Here is an 11,242-nt window from a genome sequence, read left to right as displayed (position 1 = left end):
TTCATTTGACGTATAACACTTTGTCTCAAAAACTTTTTTTTTTTTTTTTTTTTTTTTTTTTTTTGCGGTATGCGGGCCTCTCACTGTTGTGGCCTCTCCCGTTGCAGAGCACAGGCTCCGGACGCGTAGGCTCAGCAGCCATGGCTCACGGGCCCAGCCGCTCCGCGGCATGTGGGATCTTCCCGGACCGGGGCACGAACCCGTGACCCCTGCATCAGCAGGCGGACTCTCAACCACTGCACCACCAGGGAAGCCCTCAAAAACTTCTTTAACTGCTGTGACTTCTAGTGGGTGGAACAGAGTTCAGAGCTTTCTGAAAGACTATCTCCCAGGTTATAATCCTCAGGTTCGCTCAAATAAAATTTTCCATTTCTTTCTTAGATCGACAATTGATTAATTTTTTCATCAACGTAACAAAACACAACCTTTTTACTTATAACTCCAAGCCTTAACTCATATTTCCATCTTTAAGCCCCCATCCTCAGTCCTTATGATCCAGGTTCTGATCAAATCTACCTAATCCACAGGGCCTTCCCAGATACCTTAATCAAAATTAATCTCTCCTGATCTCCCAATGCACAAAGTTCTTCATACCTATTATGGCTTCATCACTGCCTGACAGGTTTTAACTAATTTGTATTTCTCTTTTCCCACTAAATTTACTCAGTTCAACTCACACATTTATTTATTCAGTACCTGCTATGATGGGCCAGGCATGGCAGCAGAAACAGGATAATAAGAGAATTTCTAAGGTTGAGAGGAGCATATGATTTATGTAAGAAATGTATCTAATTCATAAAGGTTCAAGAGACACTGAGGATTATGAACAGTACCTATGTGTCACAGGTGCTCAATAAATATCTAAATTGAGTGAGATGCTAGGATTACTCACTCATTTGAAATATAATATTATGAACACCTATGTACAGACTACTAAAGCTGTAACCAAAAAAAGCTACTTTTTATTGAGCTCACCTGCGATGCATTATTTCTAATCCCTACCACAATCCTGCAAAATAAATATTGTTATCACTATATTTTTCAGATAAAGAAAGTGGGCTCAGCAAAACTGAATAATCCAGGACCACACAACTAGCTCTTAATCTAGTTAGGGGACTAAAATATACACATATGGAAAACTAGACCATTTCAAATTAGTGTAATTAGTTTGGAATTCTCAGGGAAGGCTAGATAGAAAAGATGGGGCCTGAAATGGACCACAGACTGTAAACATTTGAAATACTATTCAGCTATATGAATAAGCAAAAAAATGCAAATTAAAAGCTGTCATTTCCCCACACCAAATTAGCAAACATTTTTTCAATGTTCATTGCTGAAGGCAACAGAAAGAAAACTAGAAAATTGTACACCAAGATATGATCAGTAGTTGTCTAGGTATCAGAATATTTTTATTACATTTTTCCAAATTTTCCTAATGTTCTACAATAAGCATGTATTACCTTTACAATCAGAAAGGTATACTTTAAAAAAACTGAGTAGCCTTTGGATGGCATATGTGTTAACTTCATCCATTTATACTATAAAGGCATAGGAGTGGAATGGGACGGCATTAGGGGAGAGAGGGAAGTGCAAATACAAATTACTAAGGTAAAAAGAGAAAAACAGGGCTTCCCTGGTGGCACAGTGGTTGAGAGTCCACCTGCCGACGCAGGGGACGAGGGTTCGTGCACCGGTCCGGGAAGATATCACATGCCGCGGAGCGGCTAGGCCCGTGAGCTATGGCCACTGAGCCTGCATGTCCGGAGCCTATGCTCCGCAACTGGAGAGGCCACAGCAGTGAGAGGCCCGCGTACCGCAAAAAAAAAAGAGAGAGAGAAAAATAATCACCACAAAGAAATGAGAACATGGGCAAAGATTTAGCTGTAAGGATTTTCATTTCTCCACTGCAGTACTAATTAAGAACAAAAAGGACAGAAACTGTTTTAACAAAAAGTGCAATTGAAAACATACAACCATGTTGTTTTTTAAATGAAATATGTTCATAAAAGCTTTTTAGGTTACGAAATAGCATGTACAAGCTGGAAATTTATTATATGTACAGAGAGGGTCTGGAAGACTGCTGCAAAGTGTTTTCAGTGGTTGTTTCTGGGTGGATATGTAACCGAGCAGGACCCTATGGGGCCTTCCCAGGAGGGACGCCCTCCCCCATATCCTCGCTGTAGCTCCTCTGAAATACCTAGATAATAGTATCTGATGCACACTTCCTGAGTTACAGATGCTAAAACCACCACCAAATGGAAGAAATTAACTACTTGATGATCATGAGCCCCCAGACCCTATAGGCCCCTAAGGATTGATAATGTTAACCGCCCTATTATCTCAACATCAACCAGAGAATTGTGCAGGACCTGATCCCATACCCTGCAACCAGTCTACCTCACCTGGCTTTTTTTTTTTTTTTTCCCCTTTGCGGTACGCGAGCCGCTCCCGTTGCGCAGCACAGACTCCAGACGCGCAGGCCCAGCGTCCATGTCTCACAGGCCCAGCCGCTCCGCGGCATGTGGGATCCTCCCGGACCGGGGCACAAACCCGTGTCCCCTGCATCGGCAGGCGGACTCTCAACCACTGCGCCACCAGGGAAGCCCCCTCACCTGGCTTTTAAAAATGCTTTGCTGAAACCCTTCAGGGAGTTCAGGGTATTTTGAGCAGGAGCTCTGCCCCTTCTCCTTGCTGGGCCCTGCAATATACCTTTCTCTGCTCCAAACTCCCACGTTTTGGTTTGGGCTCACTGTGCATCAGGCACACGAGCAACAGATGAAATTTGGGAGTTTTGTTTTGTTTGCACCTGTGTGTGCTTGCCTTCATTCTCTAAAGCAAAAATAGTTGTTTTATAATAAGTTGTTTGAAGCTGCTTAAATAAATCACAGCAACAAATGAAGTTGCATACAACTTTAAAGTGCTTTCTAGCTTTGTTTTTTCGCAACTAATAAATCCACTTCTCCAGGGCCACCAAAACTTGGGGGACATTACAGCCTTTCCTTAGTCATCCAGTCATTTTGAACACAGGGAGAGAACAAAACAGTCTCCACCACTCTCCGCGGGAACACGCCACACTCGGCCCAGTAATCCCACACCGCTGGGAAACGCAACCCACCAACGTACACACCTACTTCCTGCAGGAGTCAGCCCTCCGAACCCGGAAGTGAATGGGAGAAGGCACGCAGCATTCTGGGAAGATTTAAGGGAGCCGGGGCCGTGTTGCTGGCTGTTACCGGGGCAACCGGAGGCGCTTGGCGGTTATCCGTGGTTTGGCGCCGTTAGCTGGACAGTCTGAGACGCTCAGAGGCCATGTGGGATGAGCGAAGAGGGAAGAAGGGCCCTTTCCGGAGATAGTTGTCCTGTCAGGTTATCTAGTCGTGCCCCAGGCGGGAGCGCCTGCTCTGGGGATCTGGGTCACGCCCCCTTCTTCTTTCAGCCTTTCGGGCAAATGAAGTAGCCCAGCAGCTCCTGACTGTCATTTCTTTACTTTTCGGCCTCCTCTCAGAAATTGTAAATTGAGAATTTCTAATTAACAGTGTAATGTGTTCTAATATCAACGTAAATCCTTGTTTGAGGACATTTTATGGGGCCACAAATTGCGAACTTAAAATTCACACTCAAATTGTAGACTGCCCCTTGAAATATGGTAAGGGCATAAGGATTTTAGATGAAGAAAAATGTTACTTTCCCCAAAAGGAATTTTTGAATTCCGTTAGAAAAATAAACAATGTGAATATTTTTTTCCATGTAATGAACAGAAAATAGACTGTGTGGAATTAATCACTTGTAACAGGGATCAATCACAGTGTAATTCTGGCCACAAAGGGACATTACCACCCTCCTCCCTCTCCATGCTAAACTCCCCCATTTATGTTCCAGCTAACTTTTAATTTCTGCAGTACTATGCTTTTTCAAGTCTTCTCCTTTTGCAAATGGTAAAAATGCTCTTCCTTGCCTTAATTTTCTTTGTTCAAATCCTCATTTAGGTATTATGTCCTTTACAGTCCTTCCCTGGGACTTTTGTCCACCCCCGATTCAAGATAGAATATGCTCTTCTTTATGAACTTTTGCATATTTATCATAGTAATTATGATTCATTTAGTGACATCTGTTCTTCCAACTTTGGAGACCTCCTTGTGGGCAGGGCATATTTTATCTCAATTGCACTGATGCTCTGTCTCATTCATTTGGTTCTCAACAGATATTTGTTGGATAATCACAAACTACCTTTGTTAACTAGTCTAAAGGAATGTGAACTAAAATGAAATAAACAAGGGTAACCACTGAAATAAATAAACTGATTAATTAATTGAGGACTTTTTTTTTGGCTGTGCGGGGTCTTAGTTGCAGCACATGGGATCTTCGTTGCCCCATGCGGGATCTTTAGTTGTGGTATGCGGGATCTAGTTCCCTGACCAGGGATCAAACCCGAGCCCCCTGCATTGGGAGCGCAGTCTTAACTGCTGGACCACCAGGGAAGTCCTGAGGATATAGATATATATATATATTTTTTGGCTTTCTTGGGTTTTTGTTGCTGTGCACAGGCTTTCTCTAGTTGTGGCGAGTGGGGCTACTCTTCATTGCGGTGTGTGGGCTTCTCATTGTGGTGGCTTCTCTTGTTGTGGAGCACAGGCTCTAGGCGCGTGGGCTTCAGTAGTTGTGGCTCATGGGCTCAGCAGTTGTGGCTCAAGGGCTCTAGAGCGCAGGCTCAGTAGTTGTGGCGCACGGGCTTAGTTGCTCTCTGGCATGTGGGATCTTCCCGGACCAGGGCTTGAACCCATGTCCCCTGCATTGTCAGGCAGATTCTTAACCACTGTGCCACCAGGGAAGCCCCTGAGGATATTTTTTAAAAGAAGAAAATAAAACTCACCACTCATCCAGAAGTAACTTAAAAATTTCATGTATTACATATGTTATTTTCTCTGCATAAATCTTTTTTGCATAGTTGAGTATATCTGGGGAAAACCATTTTATGTCCTGCTTTTTCACATGTATATGATATAATTCTGTTACTAAAAGCTTAGCGACAAAGACGGCATTGAAGACCTTAATGTAAATTGTCTGTAGTGAGTTGAAGAAACAGGGATGAAGTGGACGCAGCATGTGAAGACAATTCTTTCAAGAAGTTTGGCTGTAAAGGAAAAGAGAAAGGTCAGTAGCCAGAGAAGAATGGCAAGTGAAAGAAAAATGTTAGAGTTTCTCTGTAAGGAGAACAGACTTACTGATGTTTGTTAGTATAAGAGAAAAAAAACTGGTAGTTAAAGATAGCCAAGAGGGCTTCCCTGGTGGTGCAGTAGTTGAGAGTCCACCTGCCAACGAAGGGGACAGGGGTTCGTGTCCTGGTCTGGGAAGATCCCACATGCCGCGGAGCGGCTAGGCCCGTGAGCCTTGGCTACTGAGCCTGCACGTCCGGAGCCTGTGCTCCGCAACAGGAGAGGCCACAACAGTGAGAGGCCCGCATACCGCAAAAAAAAAAAAGAAGAAGATACTGCCAGGAAAGAGAATAACTGATTGAATGATTCCATAAAGAAATAGGAGATGAGATCCACAGATCAGGTCCATAAATTAGCTTAGATAGGAGGCAGAACTAGAAAAGAGGATGTCAAGGTGGGTATGGATGTTAGTAATTTTAAAACTATTGAAAATCGGCAAAAGAGTAACAAAAGTATGTCAAAAGATATATATAAAAATGGCCAATAAATAGGTATGTTCAGCCACATTAGCTAAAAATATAAATGGCATATTAAATGCCTATTAAATTGGCAAAGATTAAAAAGAAATTAGTATACGCATTGGGCAAGTGTTCAGTGAAACAAGCATTGCAGGTGGGAATAGAAATTGGTACATGTCCCCCTTCCCCAGGCATTTTAGAAATATGTATCAAAATCTTTAAAAGAGGGCTTCCCTGGTGGCGCAGTGGTTGAGAGTCTTCCTGCTGATGCAGGGGATACGGGTTCGTGCCCCGGTCTGGGAGGATCCCACATGTCGCAGAGCGGCCAGGCCTGTGAGCCATGGCCGCTGAGCCTGCGCGTCCAGAGCCTATGCTTCGCAACGGGAAAGGTTCAGCAGTGAGAGGGCCACATAACACACACACAAAAAAAAAAAACTTAAAATATATACTTTAACTAAGCAACTATACTTCCAGGATGTTCTCAAAGGGAAATAATCAAAACTGTATACATATGTTAAGCTGGGTGGAGTTCATTTCAGTTTGTCCACCAAAAAAGATAGGTTAAATATATTACACCCATACTTCTTAGACTTGGATAATATGGTTGCAGATAAGAGAAGTTCACTCATACTACTTTAAGTAAGAGCATCCACAGGTTATCTAGGAAGGGAATGTAGAGTTGCAGTCTGACTGACTACCCTGATACACAGTTAGTGGGATGCTTTGAACCATTTAAAATGATGATGTAGGGCTTCCCTGGTGGCGCAGTGGCTAAGAATCTCTCTGCCAATGCAGGGGACACAAGTTCGAGCCCTGGTCCGGGAAGATCCCACATGCCGCGGAGCAGCTAAGCCCGTGCACCACAACTACTGAGCCTACGTTCTACAGCCCACGAGCCACAACTACTGAGCCCATATGCCACAACTACTGAAGCCCTCATGCCTAGAGCCTGTGATCTGCAACAAGAGAAGCCACTGCAATGAGAAGCCCATGCACCACAATGAAGAGCAGCCCCCGCTCGCCGCAACTAGAGAAAGCCCACATGCAGCAACGAAGACCCAACACAGCCCCAAAAAAGTAATAAATAATTTTTTTAAAGAAGACAATATTTGAGGCAAAAAAGTGAGACAAGATTCCTACAGTACTTTCAACCAATGGGATCATGGTCAACCCATTTGTAAAAGGAGGTGTTATTCCCCCTTAACAGATGAGGAAACTGAGGCTTACAGAAATTAATTGTCCTAGGTCACATGGCTGGTAAAGGACAGAGCCAAAATTTCAAACCAAGTCTGTCCCATGCAAACCACCTTCTTAACTACTGCACTTCAAGGAAGAGATAACATGCAAGTAGACTTTCAAGGATGGAAAAAGTTATATCAGGCAGAGATTGGGGAAGGATAATCTAGGTGGAAAAAAATAGTGCTAAACCGAATCAAAGAGACTGAAAAGAATAGGGTATGTTTGGGAACACATACACACACAGGAATGTGAGATATATGCAGGTAAGCATTAAAGAATAAAGCTAGAAAGACTGGGGATAGATTTTTAAGATTCATAACCTTCTAGAACCTCACAGGGAAGTGGCCTCACTTACAGCATACCTGATAAAGGTCTCAGGCCTCAGGGCCTGATAAAGTAAGAGTTTAAAGCACAGATATCTTGAGCCTGAAAATTCTGTGTGAGGGCCCTGGGTAGAGAATTTGAGGGACACTGGGTCCAGATTAGGGACTTACCCCACCAAAGTGCAGAAGGGGTCTAATGGCATATAATAGAACCCTGTTACACTGGGCTCTATACAGCTGTATAAAATTGGCCAGGTAATGTAAGTTCTTTGTATCTCAATTTCTCCATCTCTTACAGGATAGAGAGAAGGAGGAAGAGACTATTACATAAGATGATCCTTAATATCTCTTCCTGTACTAATATTCTGTGATCTTATAGGCCAGAGACTGCAAACTCAAACGCCTAAATTAAGGATCAAGAATGTTTCATAAATGAGGAAATGGACTGGATGTAAGAAAAATAAGAAGTGGTAGAGATTAGAGTGGTATTTCAAATGTCTCATCTAAAACTCCAGCCATTCTTGCATGAATGAGGGGACCCAGTGTTGCCAGATTTTCTTAATTTTCAAGAGAAATGAGAATATCATATTTTTAAGAATATTATGCAGACCAAGCAAAACACCTCTGCTGGCTAGTTACTAATTTTCAATCTCTTGTAGATAAAAAAAAGCCCTAAACAAGAATGATAAGTGTTGGGACTTCCCTGGTGGCACAGTGGTTAAGAATCCGCCTGCCAATGCAGGGGACACAGGTTCAAGCCCTGGTCTGGGAACATCCCACATGCCGTGGAGCAACTAAGCCTGTGCGCCACAACTACTGAGCCTATATGCTCTACAGCCTGTGTGCCTAGAGCCCATGCTCTACAACAAGAGAAGCCACCGCAATGAGAAGGCCATGCACCACAACGAAGAGCAGCCCGCGCTCTCCACAACTAGAGAAAGCCCGCGCGCAGCAACGAAGACCCAGTGCAGCCAGAAATAAATAAATTTATTTTTTAAAAAACAAAACAAAACTCACAAACACCTTCTGTCTCCAAACCTTCTCCTGATTTTAGTATTTATATTAATGTATACCACCTCCTCCTCATTACTTTTTCTTTTTTTTTTTTTTTTTTTTTTTGCGGTACGCGGGCCTCTCACTGTTGTGGCCTCTCCCGTTTTGGAGCACAGGCTCCAGAGGAGCAGGCTCAGCGGCCATGGCTCACAGGCCCAGCCTCTCCGCGGCATGTGGGATCTTCCCGGACCGGGGCACGAATCCGTGTCCCCTGCATCGGCAGGTGGACTCTCAACCACTGCGCCACCAGGGAAGCCCATGTGAGTTTTTTTAACACTGGACAAAATTCTCAGTTATAGGTGTCCACAGCACATGAATCAAATTCAGCTTTTGAGTTTGAGAAATCTATGGGATTGTCAAGGAAAAGGTACAGGAAATATAGGACAGGAGTTTAGGGAGAGAAGATGAAAGAAGAATTACGGGTGTAAGATTCATTCTCTTAAAGTTTTATAAAATATATATCTCAATATGTATTTGTTATTTCGTGATATTAAAATCCTATGAGGGCAGAAACCACAAATTTTTTTTCACCACCTAGCACAGTGCATATATAGTAGGTGCTTAATGTATGTTGAATAAACAAATAAATAAATACAAGACACTGCGTCTCACACACAGTAAAATAGATACAGATTTGAATTCAAAGATGTTTTTAAAGAAGCTTATAGGCCAGAAAGTAAGACAAGTCTTATACATAAGTAACTAATCCAAGTTTGAAAAGTAGTGCCATTCTTTTAAAAAAAGGGTTTCCCTGGTGGCGCAGTGGTTAAGAATCCGCCTGCCAATGCAGGGGACACAGGTTTGAGCCCTTGTCTGGGAAGATCCCACATGCTGCAGAGCAACTAAGACCATGCGCCACAACTACTGAGCCTGGGCTCTAGAGCCTGTGAGCCACAACTACTGAGCCTGCGCTCTAGAGCCTGCGAGCCACAACTACTTAAGCCTGTGTGCCACAACTACTGAAGCCCACACACCTAGAGCCCGTGCTCCGTAACAAGAGAAGCCACTGCAATGAGAAGCCCACGCACCACAACACAGAGTAGCCCCCACTCTCAGCAACTAGAGGAAATCCACGTGCAGCAGCGAAGACCCTATGCAGCCAAAAATTTAAATACATGAATAAATAAATAAATTTTTTTAAGATTAAAAAGAAAAAAAGAAAAGAAAAGGTTGAGACTTCCCTGGCCTTCCAGTCGTTAAGACTTCACCTTCCAATGCAGGGGGTGCGGGCTCCATCCCTGGTTGGGGAGCTAAGATCCCACCCACATGCCACGAGGCCAAAAAAACAAAACATAAAACAGAAGCAAAATTGTAACAAATTCAATACAGACTTTAAAAATGGTCCACATTAAAAAAATCTTTTAAAAAATAATAAAATACATTTTTTTTAAAAAGGCACCATGGGATTCAGAAGAGAAAATTTGTTGCAGAAGAAGAAGTTAAGGTGGGCCCTGATAATGGATAGTTAGGATTGGATCATGCAGATATTGGGAGGAACTGATCAGAAGCAGCTAAATAGAAAGGTGCCTGTCTTTCTTTAGAAAATGGGGAAGTGTTTGAGACTGCAAGATAGTGAATAGAGAAACAGTTTGAAGCCAGAACCTAGAGATCATCCACATGTAAAGAAAGTAAGGAAGAAGAAAACAACCGATTAACCAGGGAAGAAGTCATCAGAAAGATAAGAGGAGCATCAGAGAGTGAGTTTCATAGGAATTAAGAATTCATGTTTCAAGATAAAAGGTAGTCCAAATACTACAGAGACAGCAGGCCATCAGGGAGGAGGATCTAAAGCCACTGGATTTGGTGATTAAGGAAATCACTGATGACTTTCAACTAAACATTTGCTTTATAGTTGGCCAATGTATATAAGGAGAGGAGCTTAAAAGACGAGTAGAATTAAGAGGCTTTTGATTTGTTTAGGGAGGTAGGGAATGGAGTTCCTTTGGAGCAAGGAAAAAACAAAAAACAAAAAAAAACAGAAGAGAAGAAGGAGGATTAAGTTGGAAAAAAGGATAAATGTATGAAGCAAAATTTTTGAGGATCTAAACAGTAATGAGATCAAGAAAGGAGAATCATTTGTCAAGAATCAGCATTATAATTCTAACAAATATTCAACAACAAAGATAATTTTTTAATCCCTCAAAATATCTTCCTACTCCGTTACCTGGTTTCTTTTCACCTTATACATAAGTAACTAATCCAAGGTTGAAATGCTGAAAAATAGTGTTAGAACTTCAACTTAGTAATATTTCTTCAAATCCTCTCTATATAAGTAAATGGGTATTATAATACCAAAAACTCCTACATTTTTTATTACTCCACATCCCTTTTTTCAAGGAACCATCCCTCCCCAATGTGTATGTAACCTGTGTGATTTAAGTGAGGCTGATTACTAACTCCCCACCCTGCCCCAACTCCTACACTTAATCCAGTTCTGGCCAATAACAGCCATCAACAGTACTGTCACCTACACAATAAGGGAAAAGATTCTCTTCCTCTGCTGTTGCAGGTGCTGAAGACCATATACGCATGGAGGAGAGAAACCACCTTTGCTACCACATGGAGGCTTGCCTAAAACTGAAACTAAAAAAGCCAACCAACCTGGGAGACAGAAAAGAAGTCCTGGTGACATTATTTGAGCCCAGGGATCCAGATATGCCTAAAGACTACATTTACCACTGGACTTATTAGTTAAATGAGCCAATAAATTTTCTTTTATGCTTAAACTTGAGTTTTATCTGGATTTTTATCATTTACTACTCAAAACATCCTAATACAGTTATACATCATTAAATCAACATTATTTTTGTTTCTATGCCCTATGTTAAATATGTTAGTGTATAATGTACTCTATAAGATATTCTACAGTTTTTACTAAATTAATCCACAAATTTAGTATAATCCCAAAGCAGTTTAAGAGCTTTTTTTTTTCTGGTTTTAGAACTAAGCAAAATTA

General features: G+C 42.1%; 1 long non-coding RNA gene across 1 annotated transcript in view; it reads right to left on the bottom strand.

Annotated features, from left to right (window-relative positions):
* Positions 1-4,918: 4,918 nt before the first annotated feature.
* Positions 4,919-11,242, bottom strand: part of LOC136792272 (uncharacterized) — a 73,012-nt gene continuing 66,688 nt past the window's right edge. Inside the window, exon 3 of the long non-coding RNA XR_010835830.1 lies at positions 4,919-5,131. This is a non-coding gene — a long non-coding RNA (uncharacterized lncRNA). The remainder of the gene's footprint in view (positions 5,132-11,242) is intronic.

This window comes from Kogia breviceps, chromosome 12, assembly GCF_026419965.1.
Source record: "Kogia breviceps isolate mKogBre1 chromosome 12, mKogBre1 haplotype 1, whole genome shotgun sequence".
In the NCBI taxonomy this organism is placed as follows: domain Eukaryota; kingdom Metazoa; phylum Chordata; class Mammalia; order Artiodactyla; family Physeteridae; genus Kogia; species Kogia breviceps.
Note: the sequence above shows the minus strand (reverse complement) of the source record. Positions and strands in the feature narration are given on the sequence as shown.